Genomic DNA, 14727 nt, shown 5'->3' on the forward strand with positions numbered 1-14727 from the left:
CCACACAGGCAGTGGAAATAAAAGTGGTGTGAATGAGCAAGACAGTTAAGGAACTTTATATTCCAAACTCCCAATCAACAGGGGGAAAGACTAGACATTTCATCCCACTTTTTTTTTCTCATTTGTTACCAAAAATCACATTTATTAGTGCAGTATCTTATAAATCACAGGCTGAATTACATTTGATCAGAACCCTCCCTAGAGTGAAATGGATCAGAACTGGAAACCCCATACAAAATCAAGTAAGAGAACCCAGCTCCAGACCAAGGCTGGAAAAGAACTAAGCAGAATTACCACGGTGAAGCTTATTCTTTGGAATGCCAAAATAATTCAACACACCTGCTACCAAAAACAAAAAAAGAGAAGAAAATCCCCTTGTGAAGAGAGCTACTCCCATCAGCCACCAGTGAGAACTATACAAAAATGTTCCTGGTTTCCTATGCGCTGCAAGAGGCAGGTAGCCAGCAACAGACCTGAAGTTGTGGTTGTGTCTGCAGCAAGCCTCAGAAGACCCGGTGAAAAATTAGGGCACTCTTCTAAGAGTGATACCCTGGAATAAACAACCTGCCTGTGGATGCTACAACACGCATGTTCTTCCTCAGAAACCTGCTTATTTTCCACTTAGAAAAGTCTGACCATTCCAGTAGCCTCAAAGCATTTTCTCTCCCAGGAGGATGAAACTATGTTGTCAACTCAAAAAACGTTCCTATCATCACTGCCCCACCGGCCCCTGAAGAAGATGTAAAATATGGTTTGCAGAACAGGCACCCTGAGATTGATCCGAAAGGAAAAGCAGCAATGAGGTCATGAATTACTCCATCCGCCGGTGCAGGATTCTCCCTGCTGCGAATGTTACTGCCCAAGTTGTAAAGCCCACAAGATACAGGGCCGTTCGGACTTGGGTGGGGGGGTGCACAGGTACTTCAAGTGCCGCTGCCCAGGGCAGACTCCGACATAACTCACATGGGTGCTCGTCTTCACCTGGAAAGAGAGAATAGTTTGCTATGTGGGTCGCCCAGCCCCGGCCCTTCCGGATTCTGAGAGTGCACCCTCAGCATGCCAAGGATTCATCTTGCCCAAATTTGTCAGTCACCCTCCACAGATTCCCTGCACACTGCTGCAGTTTACCATCATGAACACATTCCCCTGGCTGCCGCTTCAAGGACAAAGAGAGAGTGCTAATGTTTCCATCCCAGCTGAGCAGCTTAGGTTTATGAAAAATAAAAAATAAAATAAAAATTAAAAGACAAACAGTCCGGACAAATGACTTCTGGCCTTCTAGTTAGCTGGATCACCACAGACACGGATCCATGAAAAAAGGGAGAAACGCAGGGAGAAGGTCACTAAAGCTTAACTGGGAAGAGAGGGAGCGAGCGAGAGCCTTCAGTTCACTGCAGAGCAGCTCATTCAATGCAAGCACTTACCATAAAAATAGAAAGAGTCAAAAGAAGGAGAAGGGATCCTTCCTCAGTGTCTTAGGCGGAAAGAAATCCAGGCAAGGCTCAGGATGAGGCCAGCAAAGTGATGAAAGGCGATAAAACCACCACACACAAGTCCTTTTCAGCCTCCCCTCGGCCCACATGCAGTTGTTTGTGCTGTAAAAACCTTGAGAAGTCTGGAGCAGGACTCTCCGGAGAGCGAGCTGGAGCGAAAGCAGCCTGGTGGATTTCACTGCCGGCTCAGAGCATCACGCCCAGGACGTGTCCTCCCCCGGGTGCAGGGGCGTCCTGGTCGGGGTTGGTTGGGCATCAGGCTGGGGTCGGGAACATGAGAGGAAGGGAGGAAAGGAGCCTCCTTGGAGTAGAAGGAACTGCTAGGGAGAATGTATCAGTATTCCATATCAGTTATTGCCGGCGACCAATCAGCCCAGCCAAGGAGCCTTTGTCAGTGTGACAGGAGAGCATCAGAAGCCAGCCAGTTCTGACGGGGGCAGGACAGCCCCTGCCTCGAACAGAAGTTTGGCAGGATGAGCATCTCACTCTCCATCCGTTGCCGATTCTATTTGCTCATTATTACAAACAAGCTCTCAAACCCCCGTAGTGACACCAGACGCTCAGGAAGTTTCCTGTGCATCCCACAGCAACTCTGCAAGAAGCCAGACTTGAAACCCACCCTAAATGAGATCTACTGGCATCTCCAGACCAGACAACCTGCTCATGTGCACGGAGAGGTCACCCCGAGTGCAGCAATGGCACTTTGGACGTAAGCTTCTCTATGGCCAAGGCACAGGATGAGAGGACCAGGGACTGGTCTCCCTATTACACAAGTGAAAAATTTAGGCAGAAAAGGGTTAAACGGTCTCTCCAGAAATTTGCCTCTCCATTCCACCATTTTCTTGTGCAATACATGCACAGAAGTAGTTGTTAGAGATGAATGTATGAGGATAGCTAAAAGTTCCCTTTGAGGTCTCTTAAGTCACCCATAAGACAGAGACTGTGTGGTTTTGGGTAAACAACCCTGTACAATAGTTCACAGGCACACTGAAGTGTGAGAAATTGTGCAAGACTAATGGATGAGGCACAGAGCAAACCCCTTTGTGACAACTAAAGGATGAGTAGAGAAGTTGACACTTTTTCCTCTTGCTTTTCTCCCCCCATTCTATTTTAATACTGAACCTATAAACTTAGCACATATATATGAATCTGTTTGGGGCTGTGACAATTAAATTAGATATGGGAGTAGGTTTTCAAGTTAAATGCCAAATTTGACTCCACATTAAACTTTAGAACTTTTTTTTAACGTGGGGAGATGGTCTTGGGTCACCTTTTTATCTTTGCGCAAAAGATTAATTTCCTTGTGCTAGCCAAGAATTAATGGGAAGACACAAATGCTCCTAGGTTTGTTTGTTTTACAGGTGGCTTACATGGTACAGAGTTTAATTTTAGTTCTGTCTTTACCTAGAAGTTGAAGTATCATTTGGACATTTTGTTGTGATCTCTACCCAGAGGCAAACTAACTTTGGAGAGCTTGAATACCACAGCTTAAAAGGAAGGGCTGGGCTCCAAGGAAGCAGTTAATTCACCACCAAAATGAGTCACAACAGGAGACCATAAAAATGTTCCACATCAAAGATGAACATAATAAAATGGAATTTCTGAAATGAAGAAAGGATGGTTTGCCAGAGTAGTCCTATGTACATTAAATAAGGAAAACCTGGAACATAGAGTCCCAAATTCTGCTTCATTATTCACATCAGTTCAACTCCAACCAGCAAACACTTAAAGAATAGCCAACTATGTTTCAGAGCCACAGAAATGAAAGCGACAGATCCTGCCTTCAAGAAGTTTATAGTCTCATGGACAGATTTAAATCTTTTCGAAATTTCAACACCATCATTCTGACCAAGACTGAAAATGTTCTACTATTTTAATGTCCCTCCAATAAAACCAAGCCATGAGGTTGGACTTTGGACTCAAAGTTCTAAATTAACCTAACAAGGTGTTTTCTGTAACCAAAACCCTGGGAAATAGAAATGTGTGTGTTATTTTTTAAAATCTCATTAAAACATGAAAAGTTTTTTTAACTAAATGTTTGCTTTTATCAGCATCAGCAGCTTCTGACACTGCAAAAACATGGGCAGCATAACAAAGAATATATTTAATAAGGGAATATTATTTAAAGCTCCCAAAGTAATTGAGATTAATACTGTTTATGGAACAGGTTCAACAGCTTGACTATACAGGGTTATAATGAAGCATGAAAACGATAAAACAGCAGAAGTACAAATTACTTATTGCACATCTATATACCAATTAGGTCAATGAAAACGGGTATTCCAGTCACTTACCCTAATGCAATTAATTTTTTAAAGTTTGGCCACTATTCTGCTCTTCCCTTCTCAAAAGATGATAGAACCACCTTCCATTCCAGATAGCAACAAATGCCAATTAAATTTTGTGAAGGACAAAATATCCAAGTCAGTTACAATTGGGACAATTTCTGGGACTACATCTTGCTCACTGGTATAACACCAGTATTTAATGCATAAAAGGTTCACAATAAGTATTTGTTGGATAGTCATATGAATGGCCAAGAAAATGGCTAAAGTTCAACAACATGATTTAACACTTTTTTCAAAGACTGGAAGGTAATTTGAATTATGTACCTATACCTGCCATGTGTTTTAAAAGAAAAAAAAGATAGCTTCTTCAGAAAATTTGCTTCAGAGAAGCCTGCTGACAGAGCTTTATAAAGTCTGAAAGACCAGGATTCCTAAAGCTCGGTCTTTCAACACTGAAACGATTCTACTTTCCGTAACGAGCCTGAAGAGAAAAAGTAAAAACGTACCTATTTTCTAGATCACCAAGAGGGTAACTGGCCATATACTGCCATTATTGACATCAGAATCTGTTTACAGAGGTATGAGAATCAAGGAATTTTAAGTAACATGCTGCCCATCAATGGTTTTGAAAACGAAGTTAAAAATCTCCCTAAAGAAAAAGCCTATCTCTTACCGAACTTCTACAAACCAATGTCTAAAGGTACTAATATACACTGAACCCTACCCTGTGTCAGACTTTATTCAAGTGGCCTCATTTATCTTAGTCTTCACAGCAATCCCAGGACATGAAGCGGATTTTGTTTATCGCAGTAACTGGGAATCGAGGAGGTTGAAGGAGCTTGCTTGCCCAGGTGGTAATACCAGTATATGAATAACCAGAACAGCCTCAAATGCTTCCTCTTCTCCATGGAAACCCAGGATTTGGACATAGGAGAACCCCCAAAATCTTTTTGACTAAACAGGTCAGATGCCCTGGGGACTCTTCCCACGCTGTTATATGAATTTGGGTGAGGAGGAATGAGACGACTCCATGTTAAGGAAGAAACACTCATTTTACCCCAGATTAAATGTAACCCTTTTATGGCAACAGAAATGAATTTTTGATGCTTATAATTTGAAGAGCAAGCAGTTGGTATTTGTTGATTTCTTTTTCCCAACTCTGACCCTACACTACATGTTAAAACCAGGATGAGTGGTCTCTAATTACTGGAAGAGTGGAGAATATTCCAGAGAAGTGTGGGATCTGACATAAGCACTGCAGTATAATCCTTTGCCTAAAACCTAAATTCTCCTTCAGCATTCAGTGGGTAGCCTGAAATGGAAAGAGAGTAAGCTGCTCTGCTAATGTTTCCCTACCAGAGGTCACTGGATGAGAATGATTTCTCCAAAGTGCTTAGTAGGCGGGCTTTCAAATATGTAACAACAGTTCCAAATACATGAAAGGTAAATAATCTGTAATACATAAATATAGTCATAGCACCCAAGTCTTCAAAAATGTGTTTGTACTCAGCATTTCTCAGCCAGAAGAATCCTATGGGATCAAAAATCACATCACATAGAGAGAATCCCTAAGATCACAGGCCTGAAACATTTTCTCTCCTTTTTGAAGATAGAAAAATAAATCAATGGTTGGCTTGAAAAGTCAGAATTGGGTTGAGTCTGGGGAGACCAAAACAAGGTGTGTGTCCATACAAATGGAAAACCAGTGTGTGCATCCAAAAATCCAACTGGTATGTCTCTACATTAATCTTTAAGCCTCACTAATGTTTCCCCCTACAGTTCTCCTCAATGAGTAATTAGGCATGACAACCAGTTCAGGGGTTTGTTCCTTCTCCCAAACTATGACAATAATTTCTGACTTCTCCCTTGTCCCAACCCAACGTCCCCTAGCCATCAGTATTGGCTTTCTAAAACACAGCAAGTATAATCATGCCACTGCTTCACTAAAAGCCTGGGAAGCTCAGGCCAAATAGTTTTTCCTGAGCCTGGCACTCAAGGCACTTTGCAATTGGACTTCAATCTACCAGCATCATTTCCCATCAGTCCTTCTTGTATATCCCATGCTCTGTATACACCCCATTACCATGATAAAAGAATAGGGTATCTGAGGAACACTAAGTATCTGTTTTTCCTAGAATAACCTTCTCTCCCTGGAGAAACCCTACTGTTCACCCGTTAAAACTCAGTTTATGGTTATTTTCTTGGTGAAGATTTCCCCCAAGTGACTTAATCATATCTTCCTCTATATTTTCACAGAATTGTTTCTAGTCTTGCATTATAGGGCAAGTAACACTGTGCTATAATAATTTGTATCTTTTGACCTATTTAAGATCCTTTCATGGTCCCAGTGTCTGGCACACAATAGGAGCTCAATATATTCATGAGTGAGTCCATTTTTTATACCTCTTCTTCACAGGCAAAAGCACTCTGAAGAAAGCACAAATTTGTTTTTTGGAAGTCTGAAGGACTACAGGCTTATGAGCCATATATATTTCCTCCTTCCATCAGGAGCTTCTGTGGTTTAAGGCAAGAGCCCTGAATTAGAATCATAGGAGCCAAGCCCCAGGCCCGTCCCCTGTGTCACCTCAGGTAATCTCTTAACCTAAATGAGAAGAATAAAGCAAGTTCTGCTTACCTTTGAGGGCTCTTCTGAGCCACAAATGAGGAACCGTATAAAGTACTTTGCAAACTAAAACTATAAAATATGGTAGTAGGCAAAGTTACTGCCACCCTATCCTCATTGCTTGGTCATTGTTAATATCCCATCAAAGCCATCACACAATTTAAGACAAACATCTTCTGAAAGGCAGCCTAGGAGGCCAGTGACTCGGCACTTCTTCTTTCCAAGTGCCTTCCTCAATCCTGCCAGTCGGCAGTTAGGGGCAATGGAAGGGTCAGAAGGCCCAGACTCAGGTCCTAGAAACCTGGTCCCTCACATCCAGGTCCCTCATCTAGGAAATGGGAATCACAATGCCTATCTCACTAAGCTGTTGAATGAGATGGGATATGCATTTATATGCAGTATACATAAATCTGAGTCTCTAATAAGCATTCCATTACTGGTTGGAAAAAGCCATTTATCCATCACTCTACGGTATCTACCTACACCCCAACCACTGCCCTCCTTCTGTCTCTTGAACTCAACAGAGCTCATTCCCACCACAGGATCTGTGTAGGCGTTTCCTCTGCCTCAGATCCAAGCAAAGGCTTCCCTAACTCTGCCAATCATTTTCCAGCATGTTCCTTTCTAGACTTTTCACATTTATCTCTACCTGTAACAATCTTATTTGATTATTGATTTAACATGTGTCTCCTACATTATAAAGTAGGCTCCCTTCAGGCAAGGATGGTCTCTTGTGCTTATTGTGTCCCCAGAGCCTAAAAGTAAGTGTCCAGAACATGCTATGTACTCAGTACTCATGCTGTATCACCTAGTATGCAGTATATATTTTTTGAATATTTACAGCATGACCAATATGTATATATTGTTTAACTGCTCCTGTGTTCTCTACATCTATCCAAAGTTCTAATCATCCTTGTCTATTGATGGGGAATGAAATTTTTAAAGTCACTTAATATGATACTCAGTACAATGTTCCAAGTTTATATAGATATTTAATAATGTATAACAGACATTAAAGTATTATTCAGGGATGGGGGCACCTACATGCAATATGCCAACTCCTGCCCCATTAGAAACAGGAATTACCAAGAATGGCATACTGATTCTTACCTATACACAGGAACTGAAGAACTGAGCAAAAATGTTTATTTCATAAATCAGGGGGTTTACTAGATCCTCATTTCATATTTTCCTTCTCTTTAATGTTAAAATTGCTCTGGTCCAAGCTTATCCTGAGAAGTTGACAAGGTCCTTGATCCCTGAAGCAACAACTAGAACAAATGGTCTTTAGAATGCTAGCAACCCGGAAACCTAGGCAATTTCTCTCCCCTCCCAGGGAGCTGTCTTGAAGGCAAGATACAGAAATCCTCCTGAGCCTGACCACATCATCCCTGTTTCTGATTAGCCCAGGCTGAGAGGAGGCCTAATAAATAAAAAAAAACATGGCAATCCTGTATAATGTATGAAGGTTATTTTCCAATCGTCATCTGGAAGGTCATAGTTTTCTTTTTTTTTTTTTTTTTGGAAGGTCATAGTTTTCAATTAGAGTATTTTCAATTAGCAATAGCATGCCAAACTACAAAACAGGCATATGGATTTGTCATTGGCAGGAAACAGGTATTTTGTTTTGTTTTGTTTTGCTTTTAAAGGGAAAAATATCCTAGACTCAATGCCAAACATATTTTTTCCCCTAACCTGTTCTTCCTCTGGATTTCCTTTTTTCCATTTAAGAGCATCACTCCCTACTCTGTTGCTCAAATAAAATATTTATTGTCCCTTATGTGGAAGACTATTTTGACTACTCTAGAGGGTACCTAGAAATCTCAGCATCGTTCTTTTTTTAAGATTTATTTAGAGAGAGAGCAAAAGAGCAAGCAGAGGGAGGGGCAGAGAGAGAGGGAGAGAGAATATGAAGCAGACTGGCCCACTGAGTGTGGAGCCTGATGTAGGGCTCGATCTCACAACCCTGAGATTATGACCTGAGCCAAAATCAAGAGTCCAGCGCTTAACTGACTGAGACACCCAGGGACCCCCACCCCCCCAGGCATCATTCTTTAACTCTTCTTGCTCATACTCCCCCCCTAAACATTTCTTACATCCATTAGCTCCCCAGTGCCACAACCCCAGTCTCATTACCAATTCTCCCCTGGGCTAATGTGATGGTCTCAGAAGCAGCTTTCCTGACTTGCATCTCACTCTGTCCAATCCATCCTACACAGCTACCTGAGGATTTTTAAGTGAAAACACCATCATGTCCTCTCCCACTGAAAACTCTTCCCTGCCTCTTACCATGTGTAGGATGAAGGGTGCTCCTTAACTCACACATCCCCATTTGATTCCTCCCCATCATCCATGTCCTAATATTCAGAGCTCCAGAACATGCCAAGCTATTTAAAATTCCAGGGTCCTGACACAAGCTTTTTTCATTGCTTAGAATTTCTTCTTCCTGCCCTCCTCTTCCTGAACTCTTACTGTCTGAGATCCAACTCAAGCATCTCCCTCCACCTTGAAGCATTTCTAGACATGCACTCCCTACATGCTAGAGTTAACCATTTCTACGTTATGGCACTGGTCACACGGTATTCTATCTTCTTGGCAGATTCCTTCAGGAAAGTCCTAGTCCTGAGGTTTATTTACCTTTGTATCCCCAGAGATGAACTCTCCCCGGACACACTCGAATAAATGGTAATAGGGAGACTGGGCTCCTCTGTGTGTCTGACTCTTCTACTAGATTCTGTGTTCCCTGAGGGATGTAAGAGTAGCTTGTCTTTTTAACCTCTCAGCTTACTACAATGTCTGGTATATACGGATACTCAGGGTTTATTTGTGAAATTGTTTTTAATATGATTGGAGAAAAAAATCTTTCAGTCCAAAATATTTTAAAATCTCTCTGAGCTGATTTTTAATTAGCTCACTTCTCTATACTTGTGCTCAGTTTTGTTGGGAACTTAAAACTGCTCTAAAACAAAGTCTATTTAAGTACAAAAAGGAAAACTCACTTTCCCTGCAGACTACAGGTTCGTTTTTTGTTTTACAACTTTCAGTTGCTTTATGAGATAGGTACTTCTCATAGGTACTTCTCAGGAAAATGAACTTTTTAAAAAGAATAGTGAGAGGATTCCCCATACTCCAAACAAAGATCTAAGAAATTCACTGTGGCAAACACAGACGAATCACATGACTCTGTCTTTATATCTCAGAATCCCAACTATGAATGTGGTAACGTCTGGAACGTCCCACTAGTACAGTTTCTATTGTCAAGGCCTAGAAAACCAGAACACTGAACATATTGTGAATTCCACTAAAAAACTGAAAAGAAATTTAAAATTTTTCCTCTTTCCTTCTAAGGATCTTCCCCTTTTAGGTTTATTGTGTATTATTGCCTAGGAGTAAAACGGGAAAAATGTGTTAGGTTAAGAAAAAATTGGCATGTAGGTCTCCATGCAAGACAAGAGAAAGGCAGCTACAAAGATTTAACCACACCTCTCAAATTATCAAGTTTCAACTACAATACCAGAAAATAAGAGTGAAAGGAGGTATCTCCAAGAAGGGTTTTGTAGTGGCTATGTCTGGAGAAAAGGAGGAGGAAAGGGGAAGGTGGTCAGAAAAGCATAGGGGAAGCATGGAGGGAAAGGATGCCGTGTCCATGAATAAAACAGTGACTGTTCTCCTGAAGTTCACAACATGGTAGCTTAAAAAAAATATGAGTACATAGCTAAATGCAACATAGGCAGATGGTGATAAGCTCTAAGATACCGATACGAGGGGGGATGCAGGGGAATTTTAGAAGACCTTCTGAGGAGGGCAGATTTGGCTGGGCCTCAGAGAAATGACAGGCTTTCTGCAGGTAGAAGCTGGGACCAGCCAGGAAGAATACACCTAATAAAGTTATGGCCAGAAGTAAGAGAGAACTGGGTCAGGAATGGACGGATTCCTTCGTTCATTCAGACATTCAACACACATCTTTTTAACTCCTGCCAGTGGTAGACATTGTAGGTGGTAGAAGAGGTTAAGCAAAATATGATAAGCAGGGACAAAACTGTACACAGCTTTGAACTTTAGGTTGCATTTTTTACAGGCAGCAGAGAGCCTGGTGGGATGGATGCCATGGGTGACTTGCTCACCTTCAATTCCTCCCTCTTTCTAGTCTCCATTCCCATACAGAGGCCAGCAAATTAAAACCTACATTTACCAGACTCCCTGAAGCCAGGACTCTGAAAGAGAATTAGGTTCCATGAACTCAATGTGTTTGCATGAGTTTGGAAAGGTGGAAATTAGACGGAGACCATTTTCTTGACCTCTTTTGGCTGCTTTTCAATTTGGTAAGGTTATAGAGGAGTGAGGTCTTCCTGCAGCACCATTCTGGGGTACATGGTCTTGCTGGGTAGTGAAAGGCAGTTGAGGGGCATTAGCACCTCTGGCTTCCTGAATGATGAACACCTATGGCTGAAGTTCTTAAACTCCGGACTTTTAGTAGAGACCTCAGAGGTAGATTCTTGGTGCATCCTTCTAATCCTCCTCTGATTTTATAATCCCTAATCCCCCATGTTAAATCCTCTCATGACTGGAATACCTAGAGTAGCCTCAGTTTCCTACACTGAATCCTGATAGGGGTAGACAATAAAGAGTTTTAAGCAAGAGAGATATGATCAGATTTGTGCTTCAGGAAGAGACCTTGGCAGCTGCTTACAGGACAGAGTGGAGACAAATTTGGGAAACTCTTAGGAATGTCCGACCTAGACCAATGTGCCTGGAATACTGGGACTGAACAAAAGACTTGTAGTGGGAGAGAAAAAGGAATGAAAAGAAGAAATTTCCTAAGTAGAATTTATTGGATCTATTGAAAATGGAGATGAGAGAAGAAATTTAAACTTGGCCCTAACTTCATCCCAACTCTTCCAGGGCCCTCTGTACTCTGTTCTTCACCATCATAGCACCTATCATACTTTCTTAAAATTCATCCTTCTCTTCAGGCTTCAGACCTTCTTGCTTTTTGCTGCAGCCTAAGTGCAGAGCACAGTGAAGATTCCATAACAGAATGATCAGTGCACACTGGTTGGCTGGATAGAAGGGAGGAGGAAAAAAGGGAGGGAGGGAATCTCCAACCTTAGAGCCACTGTGAGGACTGAGATTCTGTTAACCAAGTAATCACAGGTTGAGTACTGCTTGAATAATGTTGAATCTTGGATTAGAGGGGGCATCCAGGTGAAGATAATTAGCATACCAGTAGACACAGGAATCTGGAGGCTGGGAAATAGGAGCTTTGACACAAATTTTAGAATTACTGCACAAAATGAAAGCTGAATGTTTCACAGGAAAAGACAATGCTTCAGTAAAGCTTGGGTAACACGCATATTATTACAACTACGAAGAGAGTCTATAAAATGCCAGTCACCACGTGAGACACTTATATGCACATTGTCCTTTTAATCCTTATGACAACTTATAAGTGAGGTGTTCTCATCCTCATTTACAGAGAAGGAAACTGAAGCTCAGCAAAGTCAAGCACTGCCCAAACTCACATACCTGTTGATGACAGAGCTGAGGTTCAAATCCAGATCTGCCTGACTCCAAAAACTGTGCTCATTATTCTCCCTCAGGCTCCATAAGAAGAGTTAACGAAAGTGACAAAGGACTGGTCAGAAAAGAAGTAGAGAAATGCTAGAACATAAACGCCAATTAAGCAGAACAGCAGCAAAAAAATCAGGGTAGACTAGAAAATGCTCACAGGAATCCAAAATCAATCAGGAGCTTCTTTAACAAGAGCAAGATGCTTTTGGGCCAAAGAGAACAGTGAAAGGTGGAAATCAGAGATGTGAGGGGTGAAGGCAATGAATAAGAAAGGTCCCCGGAAGATGGAAAGAATGAATAAGCAGCCATTGAGAAAGGAAGGAAAACAGATAAATTTTTAAGACTGAGTTGTGGTCCACCACCTGATACCTACAAAGGAAACGATGAGTATCTGAGAAATGATTTCATTTGCTAATAAGCCTAACAGATGTTAGGCATATGCACTGATCGGGCTACAAACAAACAATTTTCCTTTTGATTGGAATTCTATCAATCTATTTTGTAGCATGGATTAGCTCATGCAAATAAGAATCTCTGATAGGAAGTTAAATTTGTCTTTGGTCAGCCAAAAGAAAGTGATCAGTAATTATCATTTATTAAATGTTGCTCTTTTTTTGCCCCCCAAAGTCTTCCAAAATCCATGGAAGGAGATAATAAAAGGGTCCTTCATAGCAAAACAATTATTAACTGTCATTTAAGACTATGTCAGCAGAACTACAGAAACACACAGAATACAATCAGATATTATCTAAATAGCTACAAACATTGGAATGAGAAAAGAGAACATGGAACACAATCAAGCAGAAAATAGACTGGATTTAACCAATCTAGTAGTGAAGAAACCCGGATGGATGATTATGGACCTACATCAGACTACAGAAGATATAACCAGAATCCATCAGATGAAGACCGTAAGACCATTCATTCCATGTGGACATGTGGATTTGGAGACCTCCCTGCTATAGCAACATGAAAGAGGGCTACATGTCCTTCATAGTTTTAAGAAAAATCCACCTGGACGTCAGCACCTCCTGACCTTAAAACCTAGCAGAATGGTTGATGGTAGAATTACTTTTTTTGGTGGATAAACATCTGTTAAGACTGGGAGTATCTAGAAATTCATGGAGATAATATTTTAAATTAAATCTGTCATATCAATATTTTTGTGTTTGATATTTGAAGTGTTTATAATGTTTAAGAGAGTATGGCATATTGGGTTAGCTAGCAGATGACCACTGCAATTCCAAATTAAATTATGTGATTCTGTGACTTCAAGTTAAAAGGTATGGCAAAACTTTGCTAAGCTCGTTACAATATTGGAAGGTTTAGGAGAAGTTTCACCACATTATACATTTATTAGATTTGTAAGAATTAGGAAAATTTTATTAGGCAGGAAAATGAGGTCTTAAAAAGAAAGTATTAAAATTATTAATGCATTAGAGTGTTTAAGAGAATTTAATTAACTAAATGAGACCAAACTGTAACCATATTCCTTGTGACTATTAACATTTATAAATTTAAAATTGAATAAAAAGTTTTATGAGTTTAAAAGTTTAAGGAAAAATTAGAATTTCAAATTTGTAACTTTAATAAAATATTAATGTTTAAATGGCTGACAAATACAAAGTCTTTTGGAAACACAGAAGTCCCACCAAGGATAGCAAGAAACTCACATTGACATGGGTCACTGATACGGAGAGACAAACATCTGGAACCTACATATCAAGCACTTACCGTGTGACACCAACCGACAGAACAAAGATACATGAGACAGCATTGTGGGGAAGACACAACGAAGCACAGATGAATAACTGCAACATGACTGAGAAAAGTACCTCAAAAGGAGGAAGGGCCAGGATGTTTGGGGAGCTTGGCACAGCCAGCCCAGATCTGAGGGTCAGAGAGGGTTTCCCTGAGGAGCAAGCACTTCTGAACAGAACCAATGGAGTAGAATGGGGAGTCCCCTAGAACAGCAGTGGTCTGAATCATAGCAAACCAGGCAGTCATCTACAAAGAAAGAGGTAAAGGAGGTGGTTTTAAGGATTTAGAGAGAGATCTCAAACAATCCCAAGGTAGAAAAAAAAAAAAAAAAAAAAAAAAAGGCAAGAAGCCAGGCTGCATTGCTTGAAACAGAGGTTTCCTCCACTTAAATAGGAATGTTCCTTTTGCTGCCCTCAGGCTCATTACTATGACAATGGCATTCAGCTGCATGCCTATATGAACCAGGAAGAATCTAGAACAAATCTAGAAGAAAATGGAACCAATCTACTATAGAGGGGATTTCCGGTTAACAAAAAAGGAGAGTTCATAGCCCCTTAGAATATTAAACCTTCAGTTGCACTTTAGTGACTGCATAGTTCTTCGTTCTCAATCCTGCCTACATTTCGGAAAAACAGAGATGCCAAAATCCCGCCCCAGACCTGCTGTATCACTCTTTGGAGGTTACAGTCCCAGAATATATGTGTATATGTATTTGTTTTGTTATGGTGGTTTTTAGTAATAGCAACAGTAGCAGTTGTAATGTATGTTTGCTGTGAAACAAAATCTCAAACACAAGTATATAAAGAAATTTCCCTTCTTCACCTTCCCTAATCCCAGAGGTATTTATTCCATAACATGTATGACTGTGTGAGTATGTGTATATTTTAAAGGCCCCCCAACTAATAGATAATGTGTTAATGGTAGAATGTGGGTGATGGGTGTTCACTATAAAATTCAACAAACATTTGTTTTAAGACTCTCATAATAAAAT

At 40.7% G+C, this 14727-nt stretch overlaps 1 protein-coding gene across 9 annotated transcripts in view; it reads right to left on the minus strand.

Annotated features, from left to right (window-relative positions):
* The window catches only part of ANO4 (anoctamin 4), a 444815-nt gene that overhangs the window by 367312 nt on the left and 62776 nt on the right, over nucleotides 1-14727 (minus strand). For 2 of the 9 annotated variants that reach the window (XM_073900421.1, XM_073900422.1), the window contains exon 1: nucleotides 1425-1719. The exons of the other annotated variants lie outside the window; for them this stretch is intronic. The gene's annotated coding sequence lies outside the window, so the exon portion shown is untranslated. Of the gene's footprint in view, nucleotides 1-1424; nucleotides 1720-14727 lie in introns of those variants that run through there. 9 annotated transcript variants of the gene reach the window in all.

Source organism: Callorhinus ursinus, unplaced genomic scaffold, assembly GCF_003265705.2.
Source record: "Callorhinus ursinus isolate GAN/ISIS: 27379988/994484 unplaced genomic scaffold, GSC_fseal_2.0 scaffold14, whole genome shotgun sequence".
Classification (NCBI taxonomy): domain Eukaryota; kingdom Metazoa; phylum Chordata; class Mammalia; order Carnivora; family Otariidae; genus Callorhinus; species Callorhinus ursinus.